General features: G+C 39.7%; 1 long non-coding RNA gene across 1 annotated transcript; it reads right to left on the bottom strand.

Annotated features, from left to right (window-relative positions):
• Positions 1-4,530: 4,530 nt before the first annotated feature.
• On the bottom strand, positions 4,531-14,758 carry LOC126050524 (uncharacterized). The gene is made up of 3 exons (XR_007509576.1): positions 14,595-14,758; positions 8,392-8,472; positions 4,531-7,250 (listed from the first exon to the last, which is right to left on the bottom strand). It is a non-coding gene; the product is annotated as an uncharacterized LOC126050524 (long non-coding RNA).
• Positions 14,759-16,416: the final 1,658 nt, after the last annotated feature.

The following is a 16,416-nucleotide window of genomic DNA, read 5'->3' as shown; positions in this document are numbered from 1 at the left end:
AGCCTAAACAGCATGCTGGACAGCAGAGTTGTGCCTTACTGACCTCTAAGCTTTGTGTCCGTGCCCTACGTAGGTTTTTTGGGCAGAACTGGATCCTGAGGGTAAACGTTGCCCAGACGTGAAAGATGGTCCACACCATAGGCCCTGCTTCTGTCCTCTGGATGGGACGGGTATGGAGGATGCCGCTATGGCAGACGAGCCAAGGCCAAACCGCACAGACTGCATCCAGTGGAGGACGTGCTCCAACCGGCCATCGGCACACGCTAGCCCCTGACACGCCGGCAGTGCAAGGTGTGGGTCCGTGGGCTAGCTGCCTGCAGAACTGCTGCTTCGGGTACCGTGTGACACCTGGGACACGGGCTGGGACCGATCTAAGGGGAAGAGTGCCACCTACTGAACCACCAACGCGAGCTATAGCCGCTCCTGCAGCTCAGGAGAACGCTGTTCCATGGAGAGAGCCTGGACACGGACCGAAGCAAATTGTTTGCCACAAATTTGAGCTAGAAAACAAACGTACACGATCCCATTGGAATGAAGTAAAAAGATAGGGCTGGATGATAGAGCAGATGTTGCTAAGTGTTACTAGGCAGTGCCGGTATGTGCCTGTGACTGTCATGCACACGTCAGTGCGCAAGAAAATAATGTGTCTATTACAGACGCTGAATTACGGTATTCACTCGACTAGAGAAAGACTAGACTGAGCTTTTCTCTCAACCATTTACCAATAGGGTTGCTGAAGCCCACCAGAGAAGAGGACACAGTGCTGAATCACGTGAAAGAAAAATGCAGGGCTTACGCAACTCCTGTTTAAAAATACTTTTCTTTCCAGTACCTTTATGAGTGCTTTTGTTTTAATCTTGGGATCCATCAGTCTGTCTACACGATTTCATAACTATTATGCAGCTGCTTAGCTTGCACTGCTGAAATACTTCCACAGTTCACTCAGTATGTCCTGTTTTATTTACAGCCACCATCAAAATCACCTGAAACTGACATTTTTCATGTAGAATCCATTATGTGGCAGAGTGCCATATTTACATCAACATCTAAAAATATATACAAGACTTAGTTGGAAAACCCAGCTAGCTTACTTTTCAGTCCTGCTCATCTTCTGAAGTAATATGGAATTTAGATCTTTAGCAATATTTCAACCTCAAATATTTTCAAAAGGCACTATTTAAAAAAAAAAAAAAGGAACGAAATGGTTAAACATTTTATTATTCACATTGCATTCATAGTAAATTGTGTAATAGTTTTCATGTCTTAATTACTTAAATTTTATATTGAGCTATAGTGATATTATCTCTCTTTTTGTCTCCACACAATTGTATTTTATAATAGCTTTTATTAGGGCCTACATGAATGGAATTTAAAATGAACACATCATTTCTGTTACTTCTGCAGTTGAGAAAAGAGAGCGCTTTTCTGATATTTGGCATGAAAAGTGCTTTCCTTTGTGTTTTATGACGTATAGCAAATTGCATTAGTTAGGGACATATTTTGAGCAGTAAGGTAACCAAGAGGAGTACAGAGCACTTCTGCCACTTTTAGTAACTCCACCTCAGTCTGAAAGTGGGTGCGATGCCTAGCATGTAATGGGGGAATAGTCCCCCTAGAAAAGCTTGATCTTGTTCTCATTAAAATAAAAGGCAAAACTTCCACCGGTTTCCACAAGAGAAACATTGAAGTAACAGATAACATGAGTTAATGGCATGTTTATACAATCTGCCTACCTACCTTTGAGAGGAGGTCAGCTCCCCTACCTCACAAACTCCACCTGCTCTGCCAGCAGTGCCTACCTTGATACCATCACAAATGCCTCCATGGTCTCATGTTGCTCCTTGCATTTGGGGTGCCTCCTTGAAACCTGTCTGCTAAGCCATTTCCTTCACCCTTATGAAATCCCTCCTAAAGTCTCCCTTCTGCCAGCACACCTACACTCAATCTGTGTGTAGGATGTGTAAATAAATTTAAATAAACATTTGTTTTCAATTGTTAACAGAACTAGCAAGGCATGCACATCCAGGGCTTAAGCACACAAACAAGATACCACAAGGTAACAAGTTTCTGCTGAGCTGCAAGAACTGCCTGGATACACGCTATTGCCCCACAGCAAGTGCAAGGTGAGTCAAGTCGGCCTCACACACCTGCAGGGTGGGCTAAGCCCACTCCAATTACTATGCATTTGTCACACGGGCAGCTACCATGCATCAGCTGGTACTTGGTAACCCTCTTGTGTACAACTCGTTCATCCAAACTTATTATTGCTACCCTGCCATTTCTCACAGGTAGTTTTGGAATTGTAATATAGTCATTTAAAAGGTGTGGATAAGCATGTACTATGAAAACAAGGAAGTGGGAAAGGTAAGGGAGGATAACTTAGAATCATAGAATCATTTAGGTTGGAAAAGACCTTTAAGATCATCGAGTCCAACCATCAAAACTTGAATCTATTAGTTCTATTAAAAACCCCAAACCTGTAGACAGGTTGACTTGTGCTTATTCTTTCATTATAATTCAGTAAGTGATATTTTAAAAACCCATTTACAAAAGTTTGAGTGACACCTGGACATAATGACAAACATCGCTTACAGTTCTTAGGCCACTAGGAGAGGTGACCAAGAAGGGAGAGTAGGCAAAGAGCATCATTCCAAAGCATTGATGAAAAATGAAACAAAATCTGAATTTCACTCACCTCTGCAAATGTATGCTTGTGAGCCTCAATCTCCCTATTCAAATGGTGGGCCAGATTCTGCCTTTAGTTATCATGTCAGTAACTGAAGGAAGAATTTGGCTTTTAATTTCTTTTCCCTTCAATGCCAAAAGTTGTGAAACGTCACCTTATTACACACCTCAGCTATTTGTACAATTGCCGGAATTTGCCTAGCAGTTCCATTCAGTCTTTTTCTTGCGAAACAAAGTGCCTTCAATGCTTATCTCCAAGAACGGTTGCTCATTCTGAGCATTTTTTATTCTGAAGATTGGTTCCTTTTTTTTTTTTAATTTTATTAACATGTCCACACTGTTACTAAACATAAAGGGTTTCTCAAGGAACCAATTTTACCACATTTGTTTGGGTGTTATATGGATGTTCGGAATAGAAATCAAGAGTACAAAAATAGATTTCCTTGATTTATGAGACATTCCTGTTTTCAATTCACCATCAGTATGTGCAGACACGATGCAGTCAAGAAATGAAGCATCTGGTTCTCCCACGTTTCATTTATGAACTTTAGCACCAGATGTAAATCATTCATAAAATCCCAAAGTGTTGGAAGAGCCTCTTCCTTCATTTTAACAAACATATACTCCAAGTACTGTACCTAACACTTCACATCATTTGTTACAAATGATGGGATCTGAATTTTAATGACTTCCAGAAATAAATTTCAAGCAGGAAGAAAAGAGGAAGAAGGAAAACAGGTGAGTGTGGCATTCCTTGTTTCTGACCGTGAATTCTCTTTGAAACCAAAAGATGTCACTTCAAGTTATTATAAACAAAGTCTACATGTTATTACCTGCATACAGAATGTTTTGAAGAGAACAAATCTATTAGCTTATAACTATTCTTCTCCCAAATCCTTTCCATTAGTGTCACATTCATGTCAGCAAATGCTGATTCAACTTCAAATCTGAATTGCTTTCCTATTCTCATCTGCCAATCGCCCTTCCTCTCCTCCTTCAATCCCTCTTTCAGTCCCATTTGTTCAGAGAGCCCCTCTTGCCTTTCTCTCAACATCTGTAATCCCTTCCTCCTCCCTTCCCACTCCTTTGTTTCACAGTGTGCATTGAATTTCATAGGATAACTCACACTTTGGGAATTAAGCACCTGCCAAAATAATTATGGGATCAAGGCCTATTCTTTATGTCAAAGAAACCTGTCTTATTCTCTGCATACAAGAATCCTTTCAACGATATGCATTAGACAATGCTTTCAACAACAAATCACTCTTTTCTGGCCCTTTTTTAATACTACATTTCTTGCATATTAATTTAACCGCAGAATTATCAGGCATGCACTGAGGTTGCCTTACAACATAGAGAGCTGAGAAAATGCAAAGAAAGTGCACCAGCGGATACGGCAAGAAGGCTCCTCTATGAAGGGCCCCTTGCTAGAAAAACCCTACGTGAGGGAACAGAGAGTTGAAGAAGATTCACAGAATCGCAGATCCTCCTCAGCTCTGCACTCCTCCCTACACCCTCTCTGCCCAGCTGCTTTGCAGGCTGCCATTCAGGGCAGCTCTCTTTGCTGTCCTCTCCCCCATTGTACAGTTGCTACACTTCTAAACTTCTAAAGGAATGGGCGTAATTAGCCCCAGCGTACAGATATCAGCAGTAGAAATCTTATGTTAACATACACATAGTTCCAGTAGTTATAAACACCTGTAAATATTTTCTTATACATAAAGAATTTCCTTGTACTTCAACAATATCTGGCATTTATTTAGCTCTTTATTAGTAGCTAGAGCACTAATCACTACAGTGGCTGAGCACCTAGAGTCCTATATAACACAATATTTACCTCCAAGAATGGATTTGAGACAAGAGCCTTTCCACCAGTGGCCAGGCTGTATGTAGGTAGTCTACATGAATTGATAAGGCCGTGGAGCAGCCTCCAGATAGCTCCCAGCCTGATGTGCAACACTTTCTGCAGGGACATGCTGGGAACATAGTGAGTTGCTTTAAGCAGGCTGGGAACACAGCAGGGGCAGATCCGTGGGCTGCAAATCTCATGCAGAGATCACAGCTGCGACTATAGCCCACAGTTTATAGTACAAGCTGTAGATCAGTTGCTCGGGTGCCTTAAGCCCTTGGGTGGAGAAGGATTCTTTCCAGTCTCTTGCAGCCTTGTTCTCCAGCACAAACACCAATTGTTCAGCCCCTGCCCAGGGAGAGTTGGAGCTCCAGTTGAGTTAGTTCCCCTTAAAACTAAAAAAAAAAGAAAATAATCTCTTCTCTCACAGGCAAAACTCAGCAACTTTTGAAGCAGAGCAGATGTTCAACAGTGCGGGCAGCAACGTTGCACTGAACTGTTTAAGGCACCAAATGAATGATACTGTATCGAATCAAAACTTCAGGGGAGATTTAGGTAGGCACAATACGAATGCTGAAGCTGAAATCTGGCCTGAACATGGGGAGTTAACATCTCCGTTCCTGAGAAATGCGATATGGGAACTTCAGCGATAGCATGTGCTCAGCATCTCAGCCTTCTACGTCACCCCGAAGATCCCATTGCCAGGAATATAGCTGACACCCCGCTGGGACATTGGTTACGGGAGGCAGAGTGTCTACAAACTGCCAGCATCACCCCTCTGCGGCCATGGGATCTCCTGCCTGGTGTTAAAGGTGGGCTGCCCCAAGGCTTCACGTTACAACTTGTGGCCCAATCCCTAATCCAAATCAATGGCTGACCTAGCGCAGTGGGGGTCCGCATCTGACTGCGACGGCTGTTGGATTGCTATTAGAGGTTATCAAGCACGGAAGAAAATCATTCCATGGGTGGAAAACAGCATTTTTTTAAAACGTTCATTTTTGCAGGAACGGTTTTAAAATCATTTTAAAACAGTTTAAGAGTGTCTACTATAAGAGAAAGCAAATTTTTATGAATACAAATTTCCAACATTCCTTCAATTAAGATTTTTAAAAATTATAAAATCTTAGAATATAATTGAAAATTATCACGACTTTTTTTTCTTTAAGAAAAAAGGATATCTTTTTCTAGAGACACCTTTCATATTTCACCTTTTAATTCCTACTGGCTTTCCTTACACCCCAGAATTCATCTAATTCATTACTATATGTAGACTGATAAGCCTTCAATCACTACTGCCATGCGTAAATGTAAAAAGCTGATCAGTTGCACTCTAAGAGGTTTTCCTGTGAAAGCTTATAATTCCAAAACTCAGATCCCCTTCTCCCTTGCAAGTATTCTAAAGTTGTAACTATACATATATTTATAAGGATACTGTCTCTGTCAGGCTCCTTTTAACTTGGTATTTTTTGGTAATACTCATCCAAGTTCTGCAAGCCTTATTTATGTGGAATGGGTACCTCATTCCATAAGTAATTCCCACTGACTTCAATAGACCATCTATGATGCAAGATTCTTCTTAATGTCAATGAGAGCTTCAGACTTCGGCTTCTGTATTCTGAAAGTGACTAGTGGCAAACAGTGAAAAATATACATAATACATCATTAATGTCTTTTTTCTTTTGTTTAATTGCACCTAAACATCAATTTATTTCTAAAATAGGTATAACTATTACACCTTTGCCATTTATTTATTTTCTTTTTTTCATTTTATCTATGCTTGCAATCCAATTCAGGGCAAAAAAAAAATAATATTAGCAGCAAAGCCAGTTCAGACATGCCCTCTGTTTGAGAAATACCATCAATTTTATTTTATTCCCCACCTTCCTCCCATATTCAGAGGCTGCAGCCTGAGCCTTTCAGAACTCTACAGGCACAACTTACAGTTTCATCTTGGTCCCACAGTGCTTAGGTGGTCTCTCTCAAACTAACCAAGGCAGGAATACCACCTCCTTGATCCGTAATGCACTCATCCATTTCACTTGTCTGCTCAGACATCCCAGGCCAATGATTTATTTGCAGACGTGAAGCTAGGAAAACCTCCCCCCTTCCAAACACATGTACACATACTTTTATAAACTGGCTGAAATATTCAGTAACTTCCCAGAGGGGAATGGGTTTCCCCCCTCCTTCTCCTATATGTTTTATACGGTTTCCATTATTATTTGATAAATGTGTTATGACACACTATTTACCTCGGTCAGCAGCTCTGGGGAGCTTTGTGCAGCTTTGCTCCCCACCTCTGCCACCCACTAGATATTTCACAAATAAATCACATTCCCAGATTAAGACAATACAGTTTGGTACTGAAAAGGGATAAGAGAGTTAGGATGAGATATGCTGGAGGAGGCTTTGGTTTCATTTCTCCCTTTCACTTCTGAGCCATGTAGAGCTGATTCTCAGCCTGTAACAGTGGCTCTGCCTCAGTCAACTACTTTTTTCTTTCAAGGGCAGGAAGGCATTCTCTGTTCACTGTGCGAACTCTCCATGTTTGAGGTTCCCAGAGAAATATTCAGAGCCCAGTTTTCCATATGTGCAGAAGCAAGTCTAAGGAGGTCTATTCTACTGCATATATTCACAGGTATTGAAATAATCTTTTCCAAGGGCAGGAAGCGTGCCAGGATGTACCGTATGAAAGAAGGGCTGGAGACCTGTCCTGCTGGAAATAAAATAAATATATTTAAGGTGGATGATCACAGACAGTTTTGTGTAGACTTGCTCAATAGTATACCACAGTCAGAAGTTTATGGGAAGCAGGAGGATTTACCCTCCAAAGCAGTTACCAAATAGCATTACTGCACAAACGCTCAAAACAAGCGTTGTCAGGGAAACACTTGGTGTCATTGTCACTTCTTTTTGTATGAATTTGCTACCAAAATCCAGAGGGGACACCAGGAGTAGGGTCTGCAGACACAATGAGCGGTTTGGGAAGCATTTTGAAATCAATGATGCAGATGTGTGTGCACATATGTGTGTGTCAGAATGGGGCAATCTCAAACATGATTAAGCCTGCTCTCTTGAAAATTACTGAAAAGCAGATCCTTCCTAGAGTCAGAGGCTGGCTTTCCAAAACCAAACACAACCAAAAGCTCAAATGAAGTTAGGTCCATGAGAAAAAGCAGCCAGCTGTACCAACTGAAAGTTTTTCAGAGAACACCACTGTTCCAAACACTGCCTTGCTAATCCCACCAATACATAACAGCATCTGTAGAAAAGGCAAGAACAGAACCCAATCACAGTACTGTTGACTCCAAACATTCAAAAAGTATGATTTAATAGTCTCTTCTTCTTGGCTGTAAATTAAAAAAAAAAAAAAAAAAAACAAACAAAAAAAAACAACAAACAAACAAAACAAAAAAACCCAAAAACAAAAACAAAGCAAAACAAGACTGGCTGAGAGTCACAGGAGTTTTATAATTTTTGTTCTGTGTGTTTTGAAGTTGCAATAATTTTTAAAAATAAGTGAATTATATTAGAAGCATGCTAGTATAAGATAAAGGATGTTAGTGTTTCCTCCCCCATGACTTCAGGGTGCCTGACAGCCCCCAGTTAGTTTAGTGGAAAAGAACCTTTGAACTATGCTAGAAGTGAAGTATGTCATGGATGCCAGTGCAGTCTTCTCACCACCTTCACACTAAGACAGCCAGAGTCCTTGCAATCCTTCTTTGAGCTCACAAACAGAATCAACGTGGGGAGATCCTTCCTTCAGGGACTGTGTGGCTCAGTGTTCATTACTTTTCCCCCTCCTCACACTCTTCTATAATATTTTTAAGGCTTTTGTACTTGATATTTCCTCTTACATTCATCGGAGAAGGTGAGAGCTATCCTTTCTCATCAAGGCTTCCAGGGTAGGCTTCACCCTCCAGGTAAGATAAGCCAGCCTGCAAAGAAAGTAGAGCAGTCACAGACCTTCTGTCCTAGTAGCTCTAAATATCAGACCTCTGTGTAGGGAGGTAGAAGCTGCTACTGGTTCCTATTCTGAACATCCTAGAATAGAAACCATTAAAGAGCAGCACCTGCAAACTGGATCTGCAGATGCAGCAAAACCTTTCCCACCTCCTATAGACCTTTGGAATACAACACCTATCCCTCTTGTCCTCCATGCTATTAGAATGAAAGATAAAAATGCTCACATTTATAAGTACTAACCTCAAAAATGTGAAATGTGGGTATTTCTGATGAATACAGAAGTCCAGTAGCAAAACCCCAGTATAAGTATCCCCCCAAATTTCTATATTAAAGAAACAATTTGGCAACAGTTTGCCACTGATAAAATTTAGAAATATGAGCTGTGTAATGAATGGGATGCTATATTATGACAGATTATAATAATAGATGGCATTATGCAAAAAGACACAGTATGCCAATGTAAGTTGACGTGGCACACTACAGATGATAATTCCAGTCTGTCTCAGCAACAGTATGAAAAGCAAAGCAGAGCATAGAAGAATCCCTACCAAATAAATTAGAGATAAGAATTAGTTACTGGGAAAAAAATGAGGAATATCAGTTTGATTTGGTAACTGACTCATATGCCAATAGTGGTTCTGTGGCATGACAACTTATCTTTCTATATTTTTTGAGTCCAGATTGTTATGGTGTTTCTGTGTCCCTGTGCCTTTTCTTCTCCTCAGCCTTATTGAAGAGATGTGCAAATTTACAGTAATGAGAAGAAAATCAAATCCACCTCAACATGCTAATATAATGGAACTGCCAGATTTTAGCTTGCTGTTCATGAGTTTGCTAAAAAATCAAAATAATTAAGGAGAAGCAAGTGAAGTCTATTTGTTCCTTTCCTAATAAGAAACAGGGTAATCTCCTGTGAAAAGCACCAGCCTAAAAAATAACTGAGAGATTACGGACAGTTAACAAATGTTAAAGATTAATTAAGGGGGGGGGGGGGGGAGGGGAGAGATGAAAATTGTGTGCTGTGATAATTTTGCCATCATTCTTCCCTTTTATAAATTATAAACTGGTCATGAAAAATATTGTCAAAGCTTTAAAAAACAGCCAGATTATTTCATCACAAGTGAGATAAATGAAACCCTGATGTCTTACAAATGTTTATCCTATATCCTTCATTTCCCCTGTCAAAATAACCCCAGTTCATCTATTAGCCCTCTTCTCTCCCCATCCTGTGTAACCCCCCAGCAAGCAAAAGATAATTCTTGCTATACTTAGTCTGGAATAGCAAGCAGGCTGTTTGGCTAGCCAGTACACGTCTACTAATTGGCTTGCTGAGGGATAATTAGCAGAAACTATTTTTTTTAGCCACTTACTCATTTTCATTAAACTTAGAGGAATTTAAATAGGGACTTCTGCTCCTCAGTCAAGTTTGTCAAAAGTGGGCCTTGTTTTCTGTTGACTTTGGGCACAGCAGACAGAGAGACAGTACAGTTGCATCAACCTTCATTCCTAAGGGAGCTGAAGCATAAATTGAAGTGTCTCTAGCAAGGAGCATAACCTGAGCACTCAGAATTAGGTTATAAGTTAAACTATAGTAATTTGTTGAACGTAGACAGAACTGAAAGATTTCCACTAGGAAAAAAAGCTCTTAAAACATACCTAGCACAGAGGCTCGTTTCAGAAACAAGTCACTCCCTGAACTGAATCTTGGTTTGCAGTGGCTTTATAATGCAATTCCCTATTTCCACACCGCTTTCTGTCAGCGTGTATCATCACCAGGTCTTGTGTCACACCACATAAAGTCTCCGCTGCCACCTCATTCTTCCACTTCCTCTCCCAAATCCATAAGGATAACCCAGTCGTTAACACCCCCAGATCCTTCTGCGAGTGCAGAGCAAGGAGCAGGAGGAGTTGTGCTGAGCTGAGAGCCGCACAAGCACTGCCAGGCCAGCCAGTGCAGGGGAGATGGTGGCCAGCTCAGCAGGGGCATGGAGCAGGTGACAGCTGAGCAGCGTTACAGCCCTTCTCTCAGGAAAGTGCAAAGGCCATGGCCCTGCTTGGTAAAAGCATCAGCTTTTAGGAAATGCATTAAGAACTTTTTATTTCTGAGACCTCTACCACTTCAACAAATTTGACTGAGAGTGGCCAATGGCTTACAAAGTTACTGGGGGACAGAAACTGACAGACAGGGAAACATCACGATAGCACATCTCACTTCCTTAAAAAAACAGACTAAAAAGATGAGGAGGCTCACGTTCACCTGATTGTAAATGATTTCCTGTCACTGGGCTGTGTTTCTGTGACCCCAGTCATTTAACAGGCTTGCTTTACCCTATGTTGTCTGATAGTGGCTTGGCTGCCACCCTCCCTATGATGATGATTCAGTGTGCTGCTTTTCCTGTCTTATTCTATGAAACACATCATTTGATGTGACTAACACAGTTCATTTTGATGAGTCATAGAGCCAGGAAATGTAAAGAAGATGCGGTTTTCTGAAGAGTGCAGTTCAAACAAATGTTAGAAAAACAAAGCTTAAAAAAACAATGCTTCATCGTAAAATTGTGCATATGGTATAGCTCATGTCTACCTGCCTACATGGTACTAAGTCCTTTTTTTGTTGCTTGAAATCATTAGCGTTAACATACCTGGTAGTCTGTCTGATTAATTTGGGAGATGGTGGGGGAGAATACGTGGAAGGACAGTCTCTCTGTCCATGTTATAAATCTGACAGCCATTTTCTGTCATTCTTAGAAGCTGAGCTTCACTTTCTAATTTCTAATGTACAGTATGTAACTGCTGCCTTCATTTCAGTGCATGTTTTAAGAAATTTGTATTCTAATTTGATGGGTCCATTTAAAAAAATGGACACACAAAAAATTTTTTTGCCTGTGCTCACAGAAAAAAGTCGGACACACCAAGACTCTGAATCCACTTCTTCCCTTTTCCCAGCCTAGAGCTATAACCACAGAACTATTCTTCCCCTACATGTGGGTATAGATATTTTTCCTGCCTACATAGGAAGGGAAACCTATATGGATTTTCACGTTTCTTCCTTAAGGATTCTTTACAATTAGGAAAGAAAATGGCCAGGGAAAGGGTGTTGCCACAACCTTCCTTCTCCCTCTGACCTCAAGCAACTGGAAACTCCTCCGACAAGAGGAGGTAGGGCGTAGAGGAGAACCAGGACACTAATGTTGCTCTTCTACACAGCTTTTTAGCATTGTTTTACTGGAGCGAAGAAAAATCCCTCTGCTACAGCCACTGCTTCATCAAGGATGTGGAGAGGCTACAGATGCTTTCATTACCTTTGCATTCCTTAGAATACAGGAAAGTTTCTTCATCATCTCCCTTGACAAAACCAGCAGCTTGAAGAGCAGGAACACAGTAAGAGCTTTTCCCCTCCCTCCCCTTCTGTCTCCCCAGAAGTTTGCATTGCCACACACAACAGGAGGTGTCTAGCATTTCTCCTCCTTCTTCCTCTCAGGAGCTAATGACAGAACAGAGAAAGCTTGCCAGGCAACACCTCAAAATCACTACTCCCTGCAGAAAGGGAATAGGAGCTCTCTCTAACCGAGCAGAGACCATTTGGACAGGACATTAGCAAGAGCCAAACTGGCCTGGTTGGCAGTTCTTTGCAAAATAGAAGATACTACAGCTGCAAACAGCCAGAGCACAGTCAAGCGATGGAGGAATGTAGAGCACTGCCACTACAGCCTTTTTCTTTCTAAAGGCAGAGACATAGTTGAACCAAGAAGCCATTACCTCCTCTCAAATTGTGACCAAGTGCATGCACTATAGAATATTTTTCTGAATAAAAGTAATGTACTTATTTGAAAATAAAGATGATTTTTTTTAAGGAAATGGCAGAGAACAAAGTGCACAAGGCCAAACTTTCTAATAAATGAGATTTATTATGGGAAAAAAGTCCAATAATTGCATTTTCAGGGGAAAGGTCATTATTACTTAGAAAGAGGTTAATAGAACAATATTAATAGCTTTTTACAGGGCAAAAGAGATAGATGCAGTATTAATATGAATGAAAACAAGAATGAGGATGCTCCCTGTTACCAAAGTTTAGACTAAAAATTCAGGAGGTCAAATTCATCTTTCATACTCCCCAAAATAAAGAATTAGACAGTATAAAATGTTATCAACCCTTTTCATTCAGTGAGTTTAACAGAAAGTAGCAGAAATAAAGTGATCAAAAGTTTTAGCCTGAAGCCAACAATTAGAAGCATGGCTCAAGTCCTGTGTCTCTGGAAGACTCTAAGGGAAGATTGTTGAAGATAAAAGTCAACATGACTCCACCATTGAACTTTTACTAAAGGAATTGCAGCAATTCTGTCTATTTGGCCAATATTTTAGATTAGACTAATTTTCTAAAGTAATGGAAAATTGCCAGAGATAAAAAATAATTTGCAATATACATTAATAATAATGTTATATTACACATCCGTAATGCATTTCATGCAAAAGTCTTAAAGTACTTTATAAACACTTAATTAAGCCTCCCAACACCCTGGGAAGTAGAGGATTTTTCTCAACCATTCCCCAACTGGAGAAACTAAGGCACAGACAATTTAAAGCAAACCTTTTGCCTCAAGTTATGTAATGACTGGAATTCATTACAAAGCAAGTATGTAGGAATGAAGAGGGCACATGCAAAAAATACTGCCAAAACCAAATAATTTTTCTAGTCAAAACAAAAAATTTCCAGCATACTTTCCCAGTTTTGAGCACTCAGCAATCTCTTAAATACTTCTGAGAATTTTTTTCCTCATGAACACCTTTAAACACATCCAGGAAAATTTGTCTACCAACAAATAAATACGCAAACAAATAAATAAATTAAAAGTGTCTATTTAAAATACACATTGCAAAAATATCTGCTCATCCTCACTGGCAAAACTTGCTAAATAATAAAAAAATAAAACACAATAATCTTGATTTTAACCTCCAGACTTGACCACTAATACTGATTTTCTCTTTTAGATAGTGTTGAGTGAGGAAGAAAAGAGAAATCCAAAGGTGATTATAAAGATGGTTATTAACAACTGTCATGCACATGTGTAAACTATTAGCAAGTCTTAACTACAAGGTTAAGCAGGATCTGTCTAACTAGTAATTCCAGCCTGAATACTCTCAGCAGTACCACACCAGGACTCACAATTATGTAAGTTTGCTATTAAAATGCAAGTTGGAATCAACTGTTAAATCTCCATAGTGACGAATACACTGAAAAGCTGTCCTACTTTGGAAGATTAAATTGACTTTATTTTTGGTTATTATATCTAAACACTGTAACTTGCTTTATTGTACTCTTACTAATTCAGCTTCACTTTACCAAGCACCTCAGACAAGAGAATTTACTTGAAGTCACAGTCAAGCTGGGAAACATATATATATAGGACATCTTTTCAGAATACTGTAATTATGAGTATTTAAAGTCAAAACTCATAATTGTGCATGATGAGGGAAAACTGAGGAATCTTTTTGTTGAATGTTTTGGCTGTAAAGAGAGCCGCCAATCCCACCAGTTTGAGTAAGTTTCAGAGCAGATGTCTGTATAGTATTTGGGATGCAATTTTGTCTTGGAGTTAAATAAAGAAAATTATTCAAGGGCTACAATACTTTAAAAATCCTGATGTGAAATTTATTTTACTAGTAGCACTGCATTGTATAGTCATTTGAGGAAGAGATTACTTAATATAATGTAATGGGGGAGATTAATGTAAGAGATTAACTCTTCAGCCCTTACTCTTGTACTATGTTCTTTATATACTAATCAGGTAAAGAGATAGATAGTAGCATTTTAAAGGCTTCCTTTTCTGTGATCTATTTCTCTGAGTGAAAAGATGATGTCTAGCCTTCCTCACACTGAATTCATTGCTTTGGTCTATAGGAAAGGGCTTTTGGAAGAAAACCTTAATATAAGTCAAGGCAAATTAAATTGAGATAGTGCAAAAGGCATGATGTGAACAGAAGAAAATATCATGTGAGAACACATAAGGGCTTAATTTTCCCATTACTAAGGCAAGACTGGGTGAAAGCTAATAAATCACGGCAGCACAGCACCACATGGAAATCAGCATCTTACCTAGATGGAAGTCACAGATGATAACTGCTGCAAAACAAAACCCAGGATCCCTTAGTATTATTGAGGTACCCACTCACCACGGCTTTTACAAGGCACAATGAAACACTGCAAAGTAAGAACATTCATGAGTTTTGGCTATCGCAGTGCACGCAGTCTGCAGAGAATCACACGGGTAGTTCAGCTTCCTTAGCTGCTGCCAACAAAAGCAGCCAAGTGAGAAGGACACACAGATCTGGGTTCCCTCCCCAGCTCTGCCACCTCGTCAGGAAATCGCTGCCCTCTAATTCCTCTGGTTTCTGCCTGGAAAATGGCTTTCTGCAGGGAATTTTAAAGAGAAGTGAGAGCTTTAAAAAGAGACTTCAGAAACACCCCGGTGCAATTCAGAGCTTGGTGATGAAAGTATTTTGTTTTCTGGGGCTTTTTTTCTTTCCTTGCCATCTTCACAGGTAGAGAAATCAGTCGATTTTTTCAAATAGAGATATTTCTTAAACATTTTACTGTTCCTGCCCCTAAAACTGACTCTTGCACAGTCAGTATTGAAATCTACTTATGTTTTAAACTCTGTGGTATTATGTGATTTTGTTGGACAGAGAGATGGATACAAAGGAACAATAGACATTGCAAATATTTTAAAAATAAGCTATTTCAAGTCTTTTAATCTTAAAAAGTACTTACTCAATTTAATCAAAATTTTCCTAAAGTAATCTAGTTGTCAGTAAGTCTTAACCCTAAAAATGTGAATGCATAGGGATTTTTATGGGTTTGTTGGTGGGGGGTTTAACATTTTAAATTTCTATTTGTTATTGAGCTGCTGGAGAGGGGAAAAAAGTCTTATAATGGGACTGTAGCTGAATGCTTAATTAGGAACACTTAATCACCTCTTCAAATAAGCTGAAGAGTTACATAACTAGACCTTACAATTCCTACAGATAAAGACAGTTTAACTTGGCTTCCTATGGAAATAAGCTTTATGTAACTGTTTTGTCTGTCTCTCCATCTTTCTTTTCTCTCCCCTTTACTTTCCCTTTAACAAAAGACTGAACCATTAGCCAATTTGAACTTGAGGGCTAAAAATCTCCAAAATTATATTCCTTCTGGTTTCATGAAGACAGCTGATGAGATAAGAGAGAAAGACCTAAATCACTGCCCTAGTTTCCTCTAAATGAAAACAGTGAAAGTTACAGAATAAGTGAAAACTTGGTGTGAGATTACTATTTGCAATGCCTGAGCTGCAGAACAGGTTGGCTGCTTTAGATTTCATGAGCTCAATTTCCTTGCATAGAGAAATAAATGGACAATTTGCTGTCCTAACGGAGGCCTCCTTCAGATCATCGTCTTCTCCTGGGTCAGTGCGGGTAAACTCTGCCGTTACGTCAGGCTCAAAACACAGGCCTTTAGGAAGCACATGGCCACAACTATAATAAAGATGAATTATTTCTGTGATTTTCCATTTATTTGATTACTAATACACCCTATATTGTTTTGACTTTTCTTTTACCTGAATGCAGTGATAATAGCTGGTGGATAATGAACTATCCAGAAGTGCTCATGATTGTCTACTTCGGCATACACTGAGACAGAGCCAGGTCAACTTTGAGAGCAATCTGGAAAATCAGAGCCCAGAGTGATAATCCTTTGTTTATTCCTTACAGTAACATCTTGACAGGACAACCATCCCCATATGGTAAAGCCAATCTACTCTGATGTTAAGAAAACCTGTGGTTCAGTCATAGTGCTGTTCTCTATCTTTGATTTGAAAATGTCAAGGAGAGAAAATTGAATTCTTTGAGACAACTAGTCATTGTATCTGTGAAGTATTCCT

Source organism: Accipiter gentilis, chromosome 25 (assembly GCF_929443795.1).
Source record: "Accipiter gentilis chromosome 25, bAccGen1.1, whole genome shotgun sequence".
In the NCBI taxonomy this organism is placed as follows: Eukaryota; Metazoa; Chordata; class Aves; order Accipitriformes; family Accipitridae; genus Astur; species Astur gentilis.
Note: the sequence above shows the minus strand (reverse complement) of the source record. Positions and strands in the feature narration are given on the sequence as shown.